Below are 22,870 nucleotides of genomic sequence, written 5' to 3' on the forward strand. Positions count from 1 at the left end.
TGACCAGTGGTATATTCCAAATGATCCATACATTTCAGCCAAAGTTAAATCACTTTTAAACTGCATTGGATTTCAGCATGAGAGATTTTAGCACGTGCTTAGTTCTTTCATTGAAATCGGTCTGGCTTTCCAGGTGCATAACTTGGACTTTGTGCTTTAAAACAAAGGCTAGGACAAAATCTTCTCCCAAAACATTATCTCCTTCTGAAAAGAGTGGCTGCTTTGCTACTACTTTCCTGTGAGGTGGGGATGGGGAAGAAATGTATCCAAAAATATTGAGAGGTAGTAGGCAACGCTATGGCAAGAATCACTGTGATGAGCAGCTTAGGATACATGCATCTCTAGCTCAGCCAGGGTTTTAAGTTCCTAACCTCAGCTTAGCTAAAGATACTTGTTTATCCTGGATCATAGGAGCCAACTCCCGGGGGCTGAGAGGTCTTTATCTCCCTCCCAATAAATTATTTGAGGGGGCCAGGGCCCCCAAAGTTGATAGGCATTGTCATTTGAATGGTGTGCATGCACCACATCATGTGATTGATTATGTGGGGCAGGGCTTTACCTGGGCCCCCCAATATTTTGTCCAAGTTGGCACCCCTGTCCCAGCTCAACTGGGGCTGAGCCAAAGATAGCTGAGCTGAAGCAGGTATAAGTCACTCAAAATGGTGGTAGGGGCTGGAACAGAGAGGGCGCACTTAGTCTATTCAGCTCAGTCATGTGACCTGGCCACCTGGCCTAAAACACTCTTTAAAAGGGTTGTCTCTTTGCCAGGCTTAGGCAGAGCAGCAGCAGCCCCACTGCTGAATGGGGTTTAGATCTGGTGTAACTTTATAATAATTATAATACAGTGGTACCTCTGGTTAAGTACTTATTTCGTTCTGGAGGTCTGCTCTTAACCTGAAACTGTTCTTAACCTGAAGCACCACTTTAGCTAATGGGGCCTCCTGCTGCTGCTGTGCCACCGGAGCACGATTTCTGTTCTCATCCTGAAGCAAAGTTTTTAACCTGAGGTACTATTTCTGGGTTAGCGGAGTCTGTAACCTGAAGCGTATGTAACCTGAGGTACCGCTGTAATAATAATAATTTATTATTTATACCCCGCCCACCTGGCTTGGTTTCCCCAGCCACTCTGGGCGGCTTCCAACAAAGTATTAAAATACAGTAGTCTGTTAAACATTAAAAGCTTCCCTAAAGAGGGTTGCCTTCATATGTCTTCTAAAAATCTGGTAGTTGTTGTTCTCTTTGACATCTGGTGGGAGGGTGTTCCACAGGGCGGGTGCCACTACCGAGAAGGCCCTCTGCCTGGTTCCCTGTAACTTCGCTTCTTACAGTCAGGAACCGCCAGAAGGCCCTTGGAGCTGGATCTCAGTGTCTGGGCAGAATGATGGGGGTGGAGACGCTCCTTTTGGTGGCTTAAGTTACAGCAGTGTGCGTTATGGCAGCTTCTTGTGCCCTGGTGTGCTCCCATAGTTGCTCTTCCATTAGTCCAGGAGGCTGGACCAGATGAACCTAGGGATCCCTTCGAATTCTACAGTTCTATGATTCTGTGACCATGCTATGTGTTGGTATAACTCTTAAGGCATTCTAAGAAGTGCACCTGTCAGGAAACTGTGAAAAAAAGCTTTTTTTAAAATGAAAATAATTTAAAAGCAAGAAGAAAATTGCCTCTTCATGAGGTTAACTAAGGTAAGTGGAAACCCCTTCCTGAAAATTTCAGAGAAATTTCTACCTCCACTTTCTTGATCTTTTGGGCAGGTTTTGATTTGCCCTCCGGAGAATAAATTTTCAGCGCAGCCCATTTTAAGACTGGAATGTTGCTTAAACTGGGGGACACTACAATGTTCGCTAATGCAAACCAAAGATTGCATGCTGTACTTGCAGAGAATCTGGCCTTTTGCCATTTCAGAATGTCAGTGGCAATGTCATTTCAGGAAATTGGCTTAAGTACAAAGATGTCGTCTTCAGTAGTCCTGTGGCTAATGTGCAATATGTCTGTTAAGTGTGTTTACTTGAAAGGAAGTCCTACGAATTTCAGGGGAGATTCCAACCAAATAAATATTCACGTGACCCAATCCTAGGCGTGTTTTCTCAGAAGTACATTCCACTGAGTAGAATGAGGTTGACAGTGCAATCCTATAATGTCTACACAGGATCAATGGAGTAAATGGGCACAGGACCAGATTCTTAATCTCAGAAACCTGAGTTTAGAAGTGCTTGTTTAGGATTGTATCCTTAGGCTGCATGTAAATCTCAATTATATTTGAAAGCAATTGATTTAATAAATGATGCCCTGACAAAAAATAAGTTTAGTATCATAAAATTAATGACATACACATCCTTCTGCAAATGCTGTACTGGTGGATTTCCAGCAAACTCTGATGGATGTCCCAAGACTGGCTATGGTTCATCTCTGATTTTTGAAGTTGCTGGTGAAAGATGCTACATTCTTTGCAAGATTATACTGTGAAATGTTACACTTCTTGCATATTTTCGAAGCACTAATGTGAAATAGGTTTCATACATCAAGTTATCCATTGTGTTAAGGTAAAGGGGTAAAGGGGACCCCTGACTATTAGGTCCAGTCGTGACCGACTCTGGGGTTGCGGCGCTCATCTTGCTTTACTGGCCGAGGGAGCCTGTACAGCTTCCGGGTCATGTGGTCAGCATGACTAAGCCACTTCTGGCGAACCAGAACAGCGCACAGAAATGCCGTTTACCTTCCCGCTGCAGCAGTACCTATTTATCTACTTGCACTTTGATGTGTTTTCGAACTGCTAAGTTGGCAGGAGCTGGGACTAAGCAACGGGAGCTCACCCCGTCACGGGGATTCAAACCACCGACCTTCTGATCGGCAAGTCCTAGGCTCTGTGGTTTAACCCACAGCGCCACCCGCGTCCCTATATCCATTGTGTTAGGTACATCATTATTTATAACTGTGACCGTGACTAGTTTTCCAAACGATACCTGGTCATATAGGTAAATATGCTTTATGCTAGACTCATTCCCCATAGCATCCTTTGTCTGCGGTACCTTAATATGAGGTGGGCTTAGTAGCACCCCTGCTTTAAAACCTTCTGCTGGAGGTTATCCAAAACCCAAATATGAACATTTTCTACCAGCAATATGAGCATTTTTTTTTTTTATAAAAAAAAGCTTAAGTAGTTGGTAGCTGCTAATAAACCAGCTATTTCTTTGTAAACACATGAATTCAGGTTTCAGATTTGCCTGGATTTCTTCTATGGATTATATATTTATGCTTCAACCAAGCTAGGGATAATTCCAAGAGATTAGGCATGACAGAAGATGGTGTGTGCATTTCTGTGTGCTTGCCTGGGAAAAAAGACTTGTGGACAGATACTTGCTTGAATGCATTCCCCACCTTAATCGCATAGGTTGACGGCAATTTGCAATATCTTAAAATGCAACTGTATGACTAAGTGAGGAGCGGTATATTGGTTAGGAAGAACATGCTTGGAATGCATTCAAGAATAACAGACATCTTGTGCAGGTTACAATCTGTTTTTTAACAAGAGATTTATAAGCATGAAGGGTGAGTCATTTACATTGCAATAGACACCTATCCGTGAGTATGCACCATTGAATATAGTGGGTCTTGCTTCCAAGTAAACATGCATAGGTTTGGGCTGCATGTAACCCTTGTAAATAAAAGCTGAGATTCTCAGCAATCTAAATCACCAACCAGATTCTGCCAAGAAGTCCCAAACTCAAACCCTTCATATAATATTACATTCTTGTTAGCTGGTGTACTTAACATGGCTAAGAATGTGTGCTAGAAACTTTCATTCCTGGTTAAAATATCTCCTTAGCCATGGACTTCATTAGATGATCTTAAGCAAGTAATTATTGCTTCAGGCTCCTATCTGCAACACACAGACCCTAATTTTTGAATACTTGCTATGCGAAAGTTCACTTATCTGAACATGAGGAATTAGTAGCCAAAACTCTCTATACATACCACAGATTCAGATATCCAAACAGAGAGAATTTTTAAAAAACTTCCTTGTTTGCCTCCTATTGGTTGGCTGAGGAATGAAGGGAGGGAGGTAGAGCGACTGGACAAATAAGCACTTTCCCCTTCCTCAGAGGGTTTTCCTGTTTTTTAAATTTATTTTTGGGGTCAAAATTCCATGGTCCGGAATGCATTAGAAAGTTTCCCATAGGAATCAATGGAAACCATTGACTCATTATGCAAACACTCATCTAACAAACAATTTACAGGAAATGAATTGTGTTTGGTTAGCGGGACCTGTGTGTGCCTGGATAAGGCATCCAAAGCACTTTGAACATTCAAACAGTGGCATTAATAATACTTTAAAGATGGCTTTTATATTCTGATCGCCTTCAAGAACCCTACAGTGAAACTGCAGAACTTGCTTCCATAAGTTGTGGCGAGGGCCACCAACCATCTTGGCATGGGCATAGCCGGGGGGCAGGCAGCTGTCCCCCTAAATAAAGCAAATATATAAAAATACGTAACTAAAAGTAGAAATGATTGGAATATTTGTAACTGAAAACACTCTCTGAGGTCACTTGGATGTTGTTGTGGTGCATTTCAGCGACGCAACTGGCAACCTGACTGAGCGAAAGGTGTGGCTTCTGTGAACTGAACAATTGTGTTACAGGTACCTTGGTTCTGGAATAGGACCGGGGGAAGTCCTGACCTCCCCTAACATAAATCCTGGCTACTTCCATGGGTCTTGGTGGCTTTAAAATGGAAGTTAGACAAATTTATGGAGGACAAGGGTATTGATGGCTACCAGGTTCGGAGGCTCCATGTCTCTTAATAATAGTTGTTGGGGAACAAACAGCATGGAAGGGAAGTTCTGTTTGTGGCTTCCCATAGCCACAAGGATGGCTACTGTGGGGAAGCAGGTTGTGAGACTAGGTTGGCCTTTGGGTTGGTCCATCAGGGCTCTCTTCGTTATATATGTGGTTTGCTTAAACAATACCAGGAAGTTGAACAACATGGGCAGAAGAAACCATTGTAGGAACAATCACAGAAGAATCAGCAGCAACAACCTTGCCAATGTGTTATGGGTGTGTTTGAGTAGGTGGTGCTGTATTGGAAATCTCGATCAAGCCTTACTTTGATGGTTGCAAGCAACACCAGCTTGACTCGGAAGCTTGGAGTGGTGAAAGGAACTCCAAACAGCGGTCCTTGCATTTCCTTCCTCTTGCAAGGTGGCTTGTTTGCATGCCAGAGTGAGACTCATCGGCTTGGGTTGATCGGTATGACTGAGGAAACAACATGTAGTCAGAGATCTCAGGGATCTGACTAGGAAAAAGAGAGTTTGCTACACGTTCTGCAAAAAACAAAACCAAGAGCCGTGTTGCAACACAGCTAGGGCTGGCCCAAGGCATCTTGCTACCTGACATGGAGCGGCAAATGATTCCTTACCCTCAGGTCAAGGCACATAGTGTACCCAAGCATATCACTCCATCCTTGTCAGCAAAAATAAACAAGAGGTTGGATGTAAAGGGAGGACAAATCCCCATTTGTGGAAGTGACTAGGATCCAGAGGAGATTCCACTGTGGAACAAATGGGCGGGAATTTTACGTCTCCCTCGGGAACCCCTCTGCCATCTTCTACCTGTTCCAGAGGGTCTCCCAATCCTACAGGGGATTTTTTTTGGAGGGGCACAGAGAGCTGTTGAGAAAAGGGTGAATTGCTGAAATTCTGCCCCCTTTTGCCTCCTGTGCAGCATCCAGCTAGTGGCAACAGATTTCTGCTTCAGAGAGCAGGATCCAACACAATAACTGAAAGAACTAAGCATCTAGTGCTATTCCATGGAAGTCACACTTAGCAGTCTCACTCTGCCCCATGGTAGGGCCGGCCTTAACTGCTGATTTTTAAGGACACATGAAGCTGTCCTATAGCAGGCCATTAGTTCATCTAGTTCTCTACTGTCTAGTTTTAAGGGATCTCATCTATGATTCTTGAACATCTTCTGCAAATCAGAATAGACAGTTCTCTACTGTCTATTCTGATTTGCAGAAGATGTTCAAGAATCATAGATGAGATCCCTTAAATCAAGGGTGGAAAAACTGTGCCTGCCCCTCCAAATGTTGTCATGGAGCTGATAGAAGTTGTTGGACCACAGCTCTCACCAGCCCCAGCCTCCATGATCAATGATCAGTGATGACCACACATTCCTCACCCCAATCTAGGACATGTGTCCAATCTAGATTGCAGCACTATCTTGCCTTGGCCTCATCCCCAAGCAGCTGTCTTTTGGCAGATTAGGGAACATTACTTTTAATTCAGATTAAATTTTGACCTCTACATGTTGAAGCATCACTGTGCTTCATCATAAGTGTAGCCTTCCCAAGAGACCTCCTAAATGCCCATCACTGACATGTAAACATGACATGAAACTTGGGTAATCAGAAAGATGGCAAGAAGTAAACCCAAGATAATGATTCTGAGGCATATGCTGTTGCAGTCTTGTGGGTGGTGGTTGTCAGCATTTCATTTGCCTTGTTTCAGAGTTGTCCAACCCAGTACACCATGGATGGGAAACCTGTGGCCTTTCAGATGTGGTTGGACTCAGGAACCAACTCCAGCTAGCATGAACCATGGTCAGGGATGATAGGAGTTGTACTCCAACAACAACTGGAAGAACCTAATTTTCCCATCCTTGTCCTAGAGCAGTGGTGGCCAAACTTGGTCCTCCAGTTGTTTTGGGACTAAACTCCCACCATCCCTAGCTAACAGGATCAGTGGTCAAGGATGATGGGAATTGTAGTCCCAAAACAGCCAGAGGGCCACCACTGTCTTAGAGTAACCACTATAGGTGGACCAGTGAAGGAAGGAAGGAAGGAAGGAAGGAAGGAAGGAAGGAAGGAAGGAAGGAAGACTACAACTAACGTTGCTCTGGGGAAAACTACATGTTACACTGATGATGCATGTGACAAAGTCTCCAATCACCCCTTCTCCTTTGCAAAGCCCCTGAAAAGGGGACAAGCAAGGGGAGTGATTACCCACCACCCTTAGCTAATTTCCCCTGTGAAGTAAATGCAGGTCTAGAGTAATATTAGTAGAGATGCAGTCAGTGGCAGAGGTAAATTGGCTGGCAGGGGGAAGAGCAAAGCACATCCCTACCATCTCCATCGCCCCTTCTAAGGGCATTTTGCAACGGAGGAGTGATATCTCTCTCTCTCTCTCTCTCTCTCTCTCTCTCTCTCTCTCTCTCTCTCTCTCTCTGGTAGTTTGCAATGTGCAACATGTAGCTTGCCCCTCTGCATCTCATAGCCATTTTCTTTTAAACTTCGCCGAGCGAGATCTGATTTTTCCTCCACTCCCCCGCCAGTTGCCTTCACAAGTGCCTGTGTTTGTGTTAAAGTTTCAGGGAAAGGCTTCCTGCCCCCAGTCTTGTGTGCTCAAACCCCGACGGTGGGGCCGAGAGGGTAGGTTTCCTCCTCTTTCCTGCTTTTGTTGTAAGTGGTAGTGGAGAAGTGAGAACCTGGCAAGCCTACCTTTTGATGTTTATTTTATTACCTTTTGTGACTAAAGCGTACACTTCCCACCACCCCCTTTGGCTTCTGAGCTTTTGTGTAAAGGATCTAAAAGTCCACCCCATGTTGTCAGCAAAGAAGCAGACACTCACTCTCCCCTTCTGGTCCTTTGCCCCCATTGACTGCCCTCCTCCTACCCTGTAAGCCACGTCTTCCTAGATCAGACCAAAAGCCCACAGAGCCCAGCCACTCGGACTCCTCTGTGAAGCCCACAAGATGGACACCAGGAGGGCAATCACCATATCTCCCATGGCAGTTCCCTAGCAACTCACATTCGGAAACATCTCCAGATTTCTCTCTCTTTTCCATTCCCTTCTCCCTCCTACCCCCATATTGTTTAATTATGATTAATAGGCCACACTATTTACATTGGCCATATTCAATGAGCCACATTTTGAACGATAACAGTACAACCTGCAATAAAATCATAAACAGTAACCTTCCTGTGGCGTAAGGACTTGGGGATAGTATTTCTTGCTGATTTTTTTGTATTTATTCATATACAGTGGTACCTCAGGTTACATATACTTCAGGTTACATACGCTTTAGGTTACAGACTCCGCTAACCCAGAAATAGTACCTCGGGTTAAGAACTTTGCTTAGGATAAGAACAGAAATCACACGGCAGCGGCGCAACAGAAACGGGAGTCCCCATAAGCTAAAGTGGTGCTTCAGGTTAAGAACAGTTTCAGGTTAAGAACGGACCTCTGGAACGAATTAAGTACGTAACCAGAGGTACCACTGTATCTCCTCCAAATGGGGAAAATTGCTCTCCTTTCCCTTCAAAATCATCCTTCCTTCCTATTCTATTTCTGATCTACTACACAGCCCATAATTACCACAGACTTTTTGTTGTTGCTGGGGTTTATGGCATTCCACCCCCTTTTCACAGTCTCAGCCCCTGTCCCCAGTTCAGCATCCTTCTCTGCTATATGAACTGTACTGTAGCCCATAGATTTTTATACTACAGTCGTACCTTGGTTTTTGAACAGCTTTTTTCTCGAACGTTTTGGCTCCCGAACGCCGCAAACCTGGAAGTGACTGTTTCAGTTTGTGAACTATTTTTGGAAACCAAATGTCCGGCATGGGTTCCGCGGCTTCAGATTGGCTGGAGGAGCTTCCTGCAGCCAATCAGAAGCCATGCCCTGGTTTCTGAACATTTTGGAAGTTGAATGGACTTCCGGAACGGATTCCGTTCCACTTCCAAGGTATGACTGTATATTATAGCCAAGAATTTCTTGCATAGTTTAGTTATTATTTTTTATAGCCCCACTAAAACAATCAAGCTCAAAACCTGCTTATCACCAGCTCATCTAAATACAACAAAGTCACAATTAAGGCTGCAATCCTAGATAAGGAAGCCCAGTTGAACTCAATGAGACTTTTGTGGACTAGAAATCTCCTCTCTTCATCTACATGGCAGACAGTTAATATCAGCGGCGTAGCGTGGGTTGTCAGCACCCGGGGCAAGGCAACTAATTTGCGCACCGTAACCCCATACCTGCCGCCGCTGCCAGCTTCTTCTTGCTGCTGCCTGGGCTGGTCGGGTGTGGTTCTCTCCCGCGCTCAGCGCTGCGCTGGGCGGCCGCTGCACTGTCCCTCCCCCAGATAGCCCCTCCCTCGCTCTCTCTCTGCTCCACACCGCAACGCACACCTGGCACCCTCCCCCTCCACAGTGGGCGGCGACCCGGCAGCTCGGATCGGATTCGCACAGCCAGCACTGCAGTGAGAGAGAGTGAGTGAGCCAGGTAGGGGCAGAGAGCTGCAAGTGCGAGCGTGCCCCCCCAATGTTGCGCCTGGTGTGGCTGGCCCCCCTGCCCGCCACGCTACGCCACTGGTTAATATTCTTGGGAAATTTGGAATTCTTTGCTCAGACCCATGTTCCGCATTACTAATACTGCATAGAATAACCGAATACACTTCACCTTGGTGAAATCCTGTATCATGGAAGTAAGTGCTTTTATTTACTGATTTTATAAAAGCAGCAGACAATATTTGAAGTACGTGAATTTTTCCCATAATGTATCATAACTTGCTGTGAAGAGCACATGGCTCTTTCATGTAAGCTGTGTAGATGATCACCCCATGGCTCTTCCTGTTATAGTTTAAATAGACATAGTATTGCCGTTGGATCTATGAGGATTAGTACAATCATAGGAAAAAGCTGAGCCTGCTAAATAAACTTTACATCAAAAGCACTTTGATGTCCCATTTTATAGTATAAGTATTTATTTGTTAGAAAAAAACACCCTTTAATAAACATGTTGGAGTGCATATCTTCAGTTCTTTGTTCTAAAATGAAAATTGCCCCAGGTTTTTCGGCAATCTTGAATATTGTGGAGAGAAAAACATTCATAAAAGGAGAAGCAAGTAAAAGAAGAGGAAGTGGTACCCCATTTCCGAACATTATGTGTGAAAACAAGTCTCCTTGACTTCAGTGGAACTTGAGTTCCATGCAGATTGGCTTATGATCACAGCCTAGTATTGATGCTACGTTTATTCCTTTGCAACGGAAATATGTCTTCCAAAACAATCCCATTAAGTTTCTTCTCTATCTTCCTTCACAAACGAGGTTTGCATAATCAGCCCAACAATCCCCTCCGGCAACATTTTAGGTTGCTCTTAGGATTTGCGCAAAAGACTTCTAATGACAACTTCATTTTATTTGAGATATGATCAATCTGTAATACACATCACTATCCGGAGAATGTACTATGTTGAACTGTATTATGGCAGCCCAACAGTTCATCGAAGCAGCTCAGACAAAAAGTTACATCTGTGGAACTAGATTGTGAATAGAAAGATATTCCCAATGAGTAGTCAAAATACTTTTTCACCTTTTGGAATCCTGAGAAGTCCTATAGGTGACAGGGCATAGGGAACTAGGCAGAGGGCCCTCCCGTCAGATGTCAAGGAAATAAACAACTATCCGACTTTTAGAAGACATCTGAAGGCAACCCTGCTTAGGGAAGCTTTTAATGTTTGATCTTTTATCATGTTTTTAATATTCTGTTGGGAGCCGCCCAGAGTGGCTGGGGAAACCCAGGCAGATGGGTGGGGTATAAATAATAAATAATAAACCTGATGAATATGGTATCAAATAATAATAATAATTATTATTATTTGATACCTCTGGTTTCCTCTGGTTTGTTATTAATTATTTATACCCCACCCATCTGGCTGTTATTATTATTATTTGATACCATATTCCTCTGGTCCAGATGGAATGCCTCTCAGCTCTCTTTCAAAAGTGCTTGCAAAGGTGCTTCAAGACAGAGGCCTAATACTGTAAACAGATCACTGGGATACCATAGATGGGTATTGACAATCGGATTGTCTTTTAATTTAAGGGATTCCCCCAGAAAAGCTAAATATGGATTATGTAGTGGTGGTGGAATATGGGCTGGCATTTTCATGACAATGACATCATGTGGATGCTGCAAAAGATTTGCATGTATGTGGAACACCAGTGCTCACCTGTAAAGGTAAAGGGACCCCTGACCATTGGGTCCAGTCGTGACCGACTCTGGGGTTGCGGCGCTCATCTCGCTTTATTGGCCAAGGGAGCCGGCGTACAGCTTCCGGGTCATGTGGCCAGCATGACTAAGCCGCTTCTGGCGAACCAGAGCAGTGCACGGAAACGCTGTTTACCTTCCCGCTGGAGCGGTACCTATTTATCTACTTGCACTTTGACGTGCTTTCGAACTGCTAGGTTGGCAGGAGCTGGGACCGAGCAACGGGAGCTCACCCCGTCGCGGGGATTCGAACCTCCAGCCTTCTGATCGGCAAGTCCTAGACTCTGTGGTTTAACCCACAGCGCCACCCGCGTCCCTTGTGCTCACCTGTAAGAACTCTAAATTGCTAAGGTAGTAATAATGAAAACCACAGATCAGATCAAAGACCTGTGGCAGCTTTATCATGAGTCATCTCTAAAGAAGGGGTGTAGAGCTGGTGTCCCTCTAGATGTAGTTAGACATGGAATTTTCATCATATCCTAGCCACCATGGCAAATGTTTTAAAATTATGTGAGTTATAGTCCAGCAACATCTGAGGACCACAAGGCCCCATCTGTAGTCCAGGGTCCACTTCATGTCTGCGTGTTTATTACTTGATGGTGGTTGAAAATGGGAACGAGTCTTCACAAATCAAGCACCAGAAACAGATCTTTGTATCAAGTTACATCACCTCAAGCTCAATGGTTTTCAGTGGAACAAGTTCATCGCCATCTGTGAATCATCAAAAGTTAGGCAACCAAGCAAAGTGTGTCGATGGGGAAGCAGCCCTGAGTGACCTAAACAAGCCACCGAGTTTGCAGATTGCACTATAATGTGTCAGCCATTTGCTGGACCTAACTTGAAATGGAAGGAAATGCAGTCGGAAGATGGGATAGAAATGGAAAAAGAGCCCAGCCTAAAGCGTCAGTGGAGCTGAATCCTTATCTTGCAATCTTACAGAATTGTAGGACACCCTTTTCTCTGATATAATTAAGATGTGCAACTTGAATTACACATTGTCACATGACTGGCAGGTCCAAAAAGCCGAAGGTAAGCAGAAAACGAACATCTCCACACAGATACTGCAATTTAGTTTTTCAGAATATGTGGCCAAGTGCTACCAGCACTTGGTTCTTCTCTGTACAGAAATAGGACAGCAAAAATGACTAATTTTTAATAAATATTTTAACCACGAAGCCTGTTTTCTTAAAAGTTATGAAATGACACATTGCCCTTGACCTGGTGATCTTTCTATGAAATAGAATCACATTCTATTTCTACGTGTGGTTGTGAAATCATGCCTTGTACGTTACACATATTTTACTGAATTAAGTTACAGTATCGCTTATGACTGTAGTCATAGCAAATGCAACGTATCTCTGATAATTGCTCAAACAGCAGAATTCCGTAGTTGCGTAAGATTTTGCTTTATGCAAATGCAGAAGGAAACAGTGAAATGAAGCACAATAGTCTTATTTTTCCCTCCTGCCTGCTTTTGCAAGCATGTTAAAGCAAGTGTGTTGTTACACAGGGATCCTCCTTGCCTTCTAAATGTGGACCAGCAAGATGTCTAGGCAATATTACATTATCTCTTCTTATATTCTTTCTGGAACTTTAGAGAATGCCTGAGGAATATTTTATTTATGGACAGAACTATCCAAAGGAGACTCTGGGGAGGGAGGAATCTAAGACAGAGGAACCACCAGATTGAAAGCCATCAGTCGTGTGTGTGTGTACCACCATTTATGAATTGCTTCCTCCCATTGGTCTGAGTGGGAGGATAATCAATATACAGTACTAGCTTCAGTGCTGTTGTAGTTCTTTATACCCTTCCCCAAACTCTAGGGACACGTCAAGGCAACAGGACAACTTCAAATCCAGCAGATCCAAAGAACTCTCCAGATCTTTCCTCAGCAGATCAGAATGCCTCTTTTTGCTGGTGCCATGGCAACAAAGTGCCAAGGGCTGTGCCCAAATCGGAGGAGCTTGGAAGAGAAGACTCCCCTTTCCATTCACATACCTCCTTGGCCATGGGCAGAGGGGGAGAGCCATTCTATTTACTCACCCCATGAATGTTCTCACAAGAGACCACAGGATTGCATGTGTATTTTATTTGAAATATACTTCAACCACCTTTCTTCAAAGGATTCTGGGGGTGTACAAAAGTCTGAGCCTAACCAATGCACACAAAGGGGATAGCTCAGTCAGTAGAGCACAAGGCTCTTAATCACAAGGTTGTGGGTTCGAGCCCCACGTTGGGCAAAATATTGGACTAGATGACCCTTATATTCCCTTCTGTGATTCTGTGAACATATAAATAGAATTAAAAACTAACCAATGTAACAAAATGCAATATGCCAAGAGGCAAATAGAAACAAGAACTTGAAACCGAACAAAGCAGAATAGGATTTTTTAAAAGGCCACACCTGCACCATTCACTTAAAGCACATTGTTTTCCCCAAATAATATTGGGAACTGTAATTTAGCCCTGACAGCGGTAACAGTTCCCAGCACACTGAACAAATTACAGTTCTCAGGATTTTGGGGAGGTACCCATGTACTTTAAATGTATGTTGTGGATGTGATGTTAATTTAAAATTCATGAGCAAATATGAAGGTCTTTGTCTGGTGTCAAATAGCTTGTAATGTTGGTGAGGACGCATGGCTGACTGTAGGAGCTGACCTACAGTGAAGAACTGCTTCCTGCACAACTGGTAGGATGTGGCTGGTCATTCACTGGATCCTGCCTTGCTGTGCCTTCAAAACTGCACTGTAAAAAAAAGGTAAAGGTAAAGTACCTCTGGACGGTTAAGCCCAGTCAACGGCAACTATGGGGTGTGGCGCTCATCTCACTTTAGGCCAAGGGAGCTGGCGTTTGTCCACAGATAGCTTTCCTGGTCATGTGGCCAGCAGGACTAAACTGCTTCTGGTGCAATAGAACACCGCGACAGAAACCAGAGCGTACGGAAACACCGTTTACCTTCCCGTCGCAGTGGTACCTATTTATCTACTTGCACTGGCATGCTTTCAAACTGCTAGGTTGGCAGAAGCTGGGACTGAGCAACAGGACCTCACCACATCACAGGGGTTTGAACCACTGACCTTCTGATCGGCAAGGCTAAGAGACTAAGTGGGTTAGACCACAGTGCCACCCGCTCCCTAAAATTGTTCTGTATTGCATCTTTGAGAGAGGCGGTGTAATGGTTTGGTGGCCCAGTTGAGCATGCACTGTGAGGTTCCAGGCATGCTTCCAACATGGGTTTTGCACTCCCATCTTGGCACGCTGCTAATCAACGTTACATGGGGCATTTTGTGGCAATTATAAAATCAGCACTTGGTTTTTATTCAGATCAGATTGGCAGGGAGGGTGTGTGCACTCATTTCAATGAGGCATGCAGATAAACTTTATCTAACTTTTGAGATTACTCCAGTAGTCTGTGCCATATCAGGCTAAGTGAGTGATTATGGCGACTTACATTCTTTCTTTCGTCCGTTCTTTCTGCCATCTCAGCATAGGAATGGCTTGACAGAAGAACTTGGATCATTCTTGCCAATAACGAAAATCTCGTGTCCCTTTTATGCAGTGGAGGAGCATGTTCAGGTGCTTCAGCAAGTAGCTCATGCTCTGTTGACTGATAACTGTATTCTTAGCAACTTAAACAGTGTTTGTATTCATTGTGTAAACATGCGGACGGGTGGAGATCTGACTTAGATGAGTCACTGCTGGGGCAAGAGAAAAGTACAAAATTAGAACTTTGTGAGATCTGAGTTGTTTGGCTCATTCATGGATCTTGAAGGAAGGAAGGAAAAAAAGAATTCTGTTTGTTTGTGTGTGGGGCAACCCCCCTCCCTTTTGCAATTCCCATTTTGTGCTTCGGTCAAGACGACAACAATAAATTGCTACCAAACGGTGCACAGCTCTACAGTTCCAAAGAGTTCCTGCAGGCAAGCATTTTGAGAATAGGAACATTGGATGAGAATAGAAAAAAAAAACTGTTGCTAAGATGCCAGCACAAAGTGTACAGGGGGGAGAGAGAATGAGAGAGAGAGAGAGATTATGATCAGACAGCCTTTATGTTCAGACAGATACATGTAATTGTGAAGAATCATTAAATAACTATTAACCACACCTGCTCAGAGCCTCTGGGCCGTGTTGCACAGTCTTAAGAGCTGCCATCCCCCTTACGTCATGCTAAACAGAAGGGAGGGGGAGAAATACCTGGGTTTAGTACAGGATCAGAAAGTAAAATATTATTTGGAGTTTGGAGCCAATTTGCTGTCTGCCAGTGATTCCATAACCTGGCACACCCAATGCAACCTTTTGTACACATCTATCTGCAGTTCTGGTTTGTTTGCGTAAAACAAAGCCTTACTAAGATTCTCTAAAGGTGTCTGTGATGCAATAATTAGTTCACTGTCAGTTGTCTTCTTAAGAGCTCCACTAGTTTATATGTCTATCGCACTTGACAAGAGGACCACTGTTGGAGGTGAATGTAGCTCAACTAGCTTGCACCACACCCGATAAGTAGACTGGAGATTAGTTGCCTTTTGCATAAGGCAAATTCATAGATTGCAAGAAGCCAGTGTGGTGTAGTGGTTAAGAGCAATGGACTCGTAATCTGGTGAACCTGGTTCGATTCCCCGCTCCTCCACATGCAGCTGCTGGGTGACCTTGGGCTAGTCACACTTCTCTGAAGTCTCTCAGCCTCACTCACCTCACAGAGTGTTTGTTGTGGAGGAGGAAAGGAAAGGAAAGGAGATTGTTAGCCACTCTGAGACTCCTTAAGGGGAGTGAAAGGCAGGATATCAAGTCCAAACTCTTCTTAGCTGGGTAACAGAGGGCATGTAACTGCTTGGTCTGCTGTTTATCCAAGCACAACCGGGCCACAGTTTCACCACACACCTGCACCTCCTGTGAGCAGCGCTGGCCCACCCAATAGCTGAGGTGAATCCCTTGCCTCAGATGGCGGTTCAAGAGGAGCAGCAGATCCGTATCTCCTCGGCCTGTGCACCGCTGCCTAGCCTGCCCACAAAAATGCCCACTGCTGCAGCTCTGACCATCCACGGTAGGTTCCCTACCAATTGAACTAAAGGGTCAGTACAAACAACTATTAGCCAGTGTGGTGTAGTGGTTAAGAGTGGTGGACTCATAATCTGGTGAACAGGGTTCGCGTCTCTGCTCCTCCACATGCAGCTGCTGGGTGACCTTGGGCCAGTCACACTTCATTGAAGTCTCTCAGTCTCACTCACCTCACAGAGTGTTTGTTGTAGGGGAGGAAGGAAAAGGAGAATGTTAGCCGCTTTGAGACTCCTTAAGGTAGTGATAAAGTGGGATATCAAATCCAAACTCCTCCTCCTCCTCCTCTTCTTCTGCCATACTATTTTCCCCTACTGCCTCCTGAAGCCATATATATCTACAGTATATGCCAGGGCGTATATCCCACACCCTGGAAACCAGTTCCCTGCATGCTGATCCCTGGTCATTCATGGTGATGCTTCAAACATGACACAGTGACAGACAAAACCAACCATTTGGCTGCAATTTTTGTGATGCATTGCTAACCAGCTGGGGCTACCCAAATGAACATGTTAAACAAGTTGCCCTGTACATGTTAAATGAGATAGATTGTCTTTCCAAATTTTGGAACAGTTATACAGGGAACACGGCAGAGCAGCTGTTCATAAGTGGTTGATTGAAACCAGCTGGTGGTTTACAGAATCCTTTGTAAGAGGGATGCCAGCATACAGACCATGCTTGTCTAGAGGACCTCTATTTATCTAGCTAGCCACATATTGCCTGGCCAATCTGAAGCCTCTTACTGGGTTCAAGACAGGCAGAGAAATGGCATATCAGCACTCTCTGCAGCTGCTTGCAGGTGTACCCAGAGTGCACCATCAGTTGCTGAGTAAGAGCAATTTGAACCCCGATGACCTAAGCAGCCAGTCCATCTTCCTCTCAATACGTTCAGTACAAATGATTTGTGGAGATATGTGGGAAAGGGCCATAGCTCAGTGGCAGAGCACATCTTTTTGCAGAATCATAGAACTGGGAGGGACCTTGAGAATCACCTAGTCCAACCCTGCAATGCAGTAATAGACAGCTGTCCCATACAGGGATTGAACCTGAAACCTTGGCGTTATCATCACTACGCTCTAACCAACTGAGCAGAAACCCCTAGGTGCAATCCGAGCAATCTCCAGGGCTTGGGAAAGACGCCTTTCTGAAACTTTGCGAAGCCATTGACAGTAGACCAGGGGGTGGGAAAACCTTATTTGCCACTATGGAGCAGCTTTGATATGTAGGTGATCAATCATTTGATGTTAGGAGGCTGAAAGGCAAGTTCCATTACTCAGCTGATAAAATTGCCCTCAGGGGTAGTGGGAGATACTACCCAAGAAGCTGATGTATGTGTGTGTTTGTGTTGGAGGGGAGTTTCAGTCTTGCTTTTCTGTGTTTTCAGGGTGCTTGACATATATTATCCATAAAGGTAGGGCTGGCTAATGCCTCCAGAATTTGGGGAAACAAGTGAGACTCCCTTTGCTAAGTCAATAGCCAGGAGGATGGGAGTTGTAGTCCCAAACATCTGGTGTGCTCCCAATTGGCTACCCTGGTGTGATGCTTAGTAACTTCAACCAGTTATTTATTTTTGTATGGCTTTCTTTAGGTACATTTGACTCCAATAAGAGATTGGTACAGTCAATTTTTCTATTGACAGAAGTTTTAGTGACACTATCCATGATTTGTACTGGGGTCTGTATGCACATGATGTGGGATTTTTCTTAGGCCCATTAAAGTGGAGCCAGCATCATGTATGCAAGAGTGTGACCTGATCACAAAACTAGTAATAATCAGCTAAGCAGGAACCTAACAGCTGAATGCTAAAGTGAAAACAACAACAACACCTCCATATAATGTACAAGAAGGGTTCTGATATGTCCGGGGAGGGGGGGAATGAGTTGAGGAAGTATTTCAAGGATTGTGCTTGGATGAGAGATTATGGGGTGCTGGCGACAGAAGGTGGTTTGGTAGAGGCTGAGCAGCTAAGATGTCATATATTTCCTATATAGTGTTTGTCCTAATGGAAATGTTCTCTCGGACTCTTTGAAATCTCTTCGGTAATGCATTACTGAATAAAGTTTGACCAATTGGGAATTTGCTGTGAGCTTCTGAAGTTGAACCCCCAACGGGAATTTCCTCCACATGCGCTACATTATCTCTTTACATTCAACATGTCCGCCGCTGTGGTCTAAACCACTGAGCCTCTTGGGCTTGCCGATCAGACGGTTGGCGGTTCGAATCCCCATGACGGGGTGAGCTCCCATTGCTCTGTCCCAGCTCCTGCCAACCTAGCAGTTTGAAAGCACTCCAGAGCTTGTTGTTTGTGGGAAGCAACACAGGTAAGCATTCAAGTACTTTTAAAAAACTCATTGGATTTTCCACTTGTGATTCATCTCCAGCTTCCTGTAATACTGCGTATGTAATGTGGCATAATATGTGTACTGCAATATAGACTAATGGGGAAGTGTGTTGTATACATGGGCATAAAAGCTATGAAAATGGGTCATGCTTCTGGTGGCTCATGCTCATTCATCCTCTAGACATGGTTTCCTGGCACAGCAGTTTCACTTGACGAAAGATCGTCACTCAGCAAGTTATGTAAGAACAGCTGCGTTTTAACAATTCAATCAAGCAGTTCAATTGACTTAACAATAAGACTATTTCCAATGAACACCACCTTTTAGCAAGCAACATTGTAATTGACAACTGTGAAATAGTAAAAGTAGCAATTTTTATTTGCTAATAAATATTTCTAGATATTTGAACGTATTGGCCTGTCAGCAAATGTTTTCCAGATCTCTTCCTACTGAGTATTCAGCAGCTATCTGGAAGCAACCCCAGTTACTTTGAAGCAACTGTTTTGAGTAGGCTTGTAGATCAGTCTTTTCCAGACTTGGGTGTCCAGCTGTTTTTGGAGTACAACTCCCATCATCCCTAGCTAGCAAGACCAGTGGTCAGAGATGATGGGAACTGTTATCTGAAAACAGCTGGAGGCCCAAGGCTGGGAAACACTGCTGTAGATAAAATAAAAAGGGCTTACATACACCGCATTAAGTTCACTTCACACTTCTGTCAACCTTTAGACTGAGAATAGGTAGCTACCTGGAGAGCATTATGTTATAAGGTGGCATAAACAAATAAAGCCAATGCCAATAGTAAGCATTTTGATGGCACCTTTTCGTAAATGCTCTACAAGTGTATTGCAGTAATTGGTACAAAAGTCCTTTAGTTAAATTCGGCTAATCTATTCCCATATTACAGATGGGTGTAGGAGGTGTTAGGAAATAATAATAATGTTCCTAAAACTACCAAGTGATTTCATGACTGAGCTGAAATACGAACCAGCACTGGTATAACTTATGCAGGTATAAGCTACCCTGGCACTCTGTAGTTAAGATGGCTCCTTTAAAGCACATTTTCCCAACAAAGAATTCTGGGCACTGTAGTTTACCCCTTACAGAGTTACAATTCCCTGCAGCCATTGACAAACTACATTGCCCAGAATTCTTTGAGGGAGAAAATGTCATGTGATCGATTATGCGGGGAAGGGCTTCCCTCGGCCTCCCCAATATTTTATGCAAGTTGCACCCCTTGCATGCAGATAGTCCTAGGTTCAAAACCCGATGTTTCCAGGTAGGGCTGGGAAAAGCACTTGTGTGAAACCTTGGCGAGCTTCTGCCAGTCACTCTAGACAGCGTTGAGCTAAGTGGACCAATGGTTTGACTCAGTATAAGTCTTATGTACTGAGTTGAATAGGATCCAAAAGGCAGCAGTCTGATTGGTCCTAGAACAGTAGGATTCAGAATGCAGCAGTCTGATTGGTCCTAGAACAATAGGGTCCAGAATGCAGCAGTCTGATTGGTCCACAGGAGCCACCCAATCCAGCTCCAGGTGGAAGTGAATCCGCAACCTGATTGGCCTACAGGTGAATCCCGGAATTACCCAATCACGTGGGGCCCATTGTGTAAATAATGTATATAAAGCAGACATTCTGGGGGAACTTCCATTCCTCCTCACCACTATGGCACTGTGGTGAGCCTGTGTGTGCGTGGTATGTCCATTTCTCCCTCTGCCATTTTCCCAGTCTAAATGGCTCCTTCTAAAGTTGCTAAACATACAGGTATCATACTGCCCCCCCCTCTCCTAGTGCCAATTGTCTCAGTTCAGCTCAGCTCAGTGGTACTCCACCATGGCTGTTTCTGAAAGAAATCAAAAGAGATCTCATTGAACTTCGGCAACCCATCTAGCCTCAGCAGCCCATTTGTCATGTGGAGGAGATTGAAAGTCTGCTCTATGTCTCTTTACTGTGCTCTGTGGGCCCAAAGTACCATGTAAGTGCTAATGATGGTGATGACAAATTTGGAACATATTATGGTCAGAGGCAGTAATGCTGCAGACCACAGGAGAGAGCGCTCATGTGCTCGGGTCCTGCATGAAAGTGTCCCACAGGCATCCAGTTGGCTGCTGTGAGAAGAGGATGCTGTAATAGCTGCGCCATTGGCCTGATCCTGCAAGCTCTTATTATGTCATCACAGATAACCTTTCTTACATATGGATAAGTGTAAATGATGATGGGATAGCAACCTGGTTTCAGATGTCTGCAGGAAGAATTGTGGCCGCTCATTCACACCTTTTGAAGGTAGAACTAAATGTTCTACATGCTACTGGCTTTGCTGTTGTTGTTGTTTAGTTGTTTAGTCGTGTCCGACTCTTCGTGACCCTATGGACCAGAGCACGCCAGGTCCATGGGGTCATGAAGGGTCGGACACGACTAAATGACTAAACAACAACAACAACAACAGCAAAGCAGGGCACTTAGAGTCATTGTGTTGCCTCTTTTCATCCATCTTTATGTTAATTTGGAACATTTCACTGAGAGCACAGATGCTTATCACAAAGGATATATAATTTAAAGCAAATGTGCAGAACATATATGCAAATTAATACATCCAAGGCACAGTAGAGCGCAAAGGGAAATCTTAATTGTACTATAGAAGCTTCAGAGTCAGGTTAATGTCCATTTCCAGAAGAGCTGAGGAACCTGTGGCCCTCCAGATGGACTACAGCTCCCATCAATCTCTAGACCATTGGCGGCATTGACTGGGGCTGATGGGAGGCCACACTGCTTGAAAAGAAATGTAGTCCATTGAGGCCAATGCCACCATTATGGTTGCCAAACCCTTTCTCTTTAACAACTGCATGCCTTGGAAGAATTGAATAGACATGGCTTTTCCCCAGCACTGAAGTTCTACCATGGAAAAAGTTGTGTTTGTTGCATTTCCTTCGGCCATGCAACTCTGAGTGTGCAAGGATTACAATGGTCAACTCCTTTCTAGGCAAGTCCCTGTGCCTCTCACAGCCAAAAAATGGGCAACCACCATAAGGATATTTTACCTTGTTCTACTTGCAAGCCCTTCACTTCAAACTCAGTATTGAAGCTAATTCAGGGTAAGGTGTCTTTATGACTGCAGTTTAATTGTGGTGATTAGAAAATGCAACGCTAGGAAGAGGGTGAGTGAAGTAGGACACAGAATGTATTTGCTCTATAATTGAGTGTACTTCAGAAAGGAAATTGTTACGAGGTTATTGACTAAGGTTCAGATAACCCAATAAAAAGATTCAATATTGAATAACAACGATCTGACATTATTTTATCTCTTGCATCACAAATTAATTTGTCTTTCAGATCCCCGGGGCCAGACTTCATGGAGCCCATTATTTGTAACTCCAAGTAGTGTCAACAAGCAGCAGTAACCCAACTAATCTGCCTGTTAGTGACAGCTGACTTTGCTTAATAATGTTTTAACAATTGTCATAATGTCCTTTCGGGGTTGAAGGCCTAGTTCAAACATTAGCTAATTAATCACCACAGCATTTGCCTCAAGTATTATTGCTGCTCACCGCAGAGATGGCAAACAAGTGTGAATAGGCTTGTCATAGTGATAGAGGAAATTGAGATGGGGATGACCACATTATGCACAGATTTTTTTCCATTAGAGCTGCTCTGCAGGCCATAACTACACTGCCGTGTCTGGTGCTTCTGTTTCTACAGCATGGGCCTTCATGTTCAGATGGCGCAGTTCTTGCTTACAATGTCCTGTTCTTTGGTTGTTTGTTGTTTCCTTTTTTTTTATAATAATTTTTATTCGTTTTTCAAACAGATAACAAAAGTACCACAAAACAACATAATTTCCAACTGATCGTTTCATACCCTTCTTTCTTTTGACTTCCCCATACCTCCCCATCCCTGCATTCTTGTTTAGTGATTCTTTAGCAACCCTTAGGTCCATTATCTTAATTCCCTTTTATAAAAGTTCCTTTAGTTTTTTTTGATTACTGCTGCAATTTCTTTACCTCTTACCCCCTGACATCTTAACATTCGTCAATTTTACAATTGTTCTTGAGATATATTTTAAATTTCTTCCAGTCCTCTTCCACTGTCTCTTTCCCCTGGTCACAGATTCTGCCCGTCATCTCGGCCAGTCCCATAAAGTCAATCACCTTTGTTTGCCATTCTTCCAGAGTAGGTAGTTCTTGCGTCTTCCAATACTTTGCCAGTAGAATTCTTGCTGCTGTAGTGGCGTACATAAAAAAAATCCTATCCTTCCTTAACACCACTTGGCCAACCATGCCCAAAAGGAAAGCCTCTGGTTTCTTAGGAAAAGTCCACTTAAGGATCTTCTTAATTTCATTATAGATCATTTCCCAGAAAGCTTTAACCTTTGGGCAGGTCCACCAAAGATGGTAGAAGGTGCCTTCAGTCTCATTACATTTCCAACACTT

The sequence above is a fragment of the Podarcis cretensis genome (assembly GCF_951804945.1).
Source record: "Podarcis cretensis genome assembly, chromosome: 7".
Classification (NCBI taxonomy): domain Eukaryota; kingdom Metazoa; phylum Chordata; class Lepidosauria; order Squamata; family Lacertidae; genus Podarcis; species Podarcis cretensis.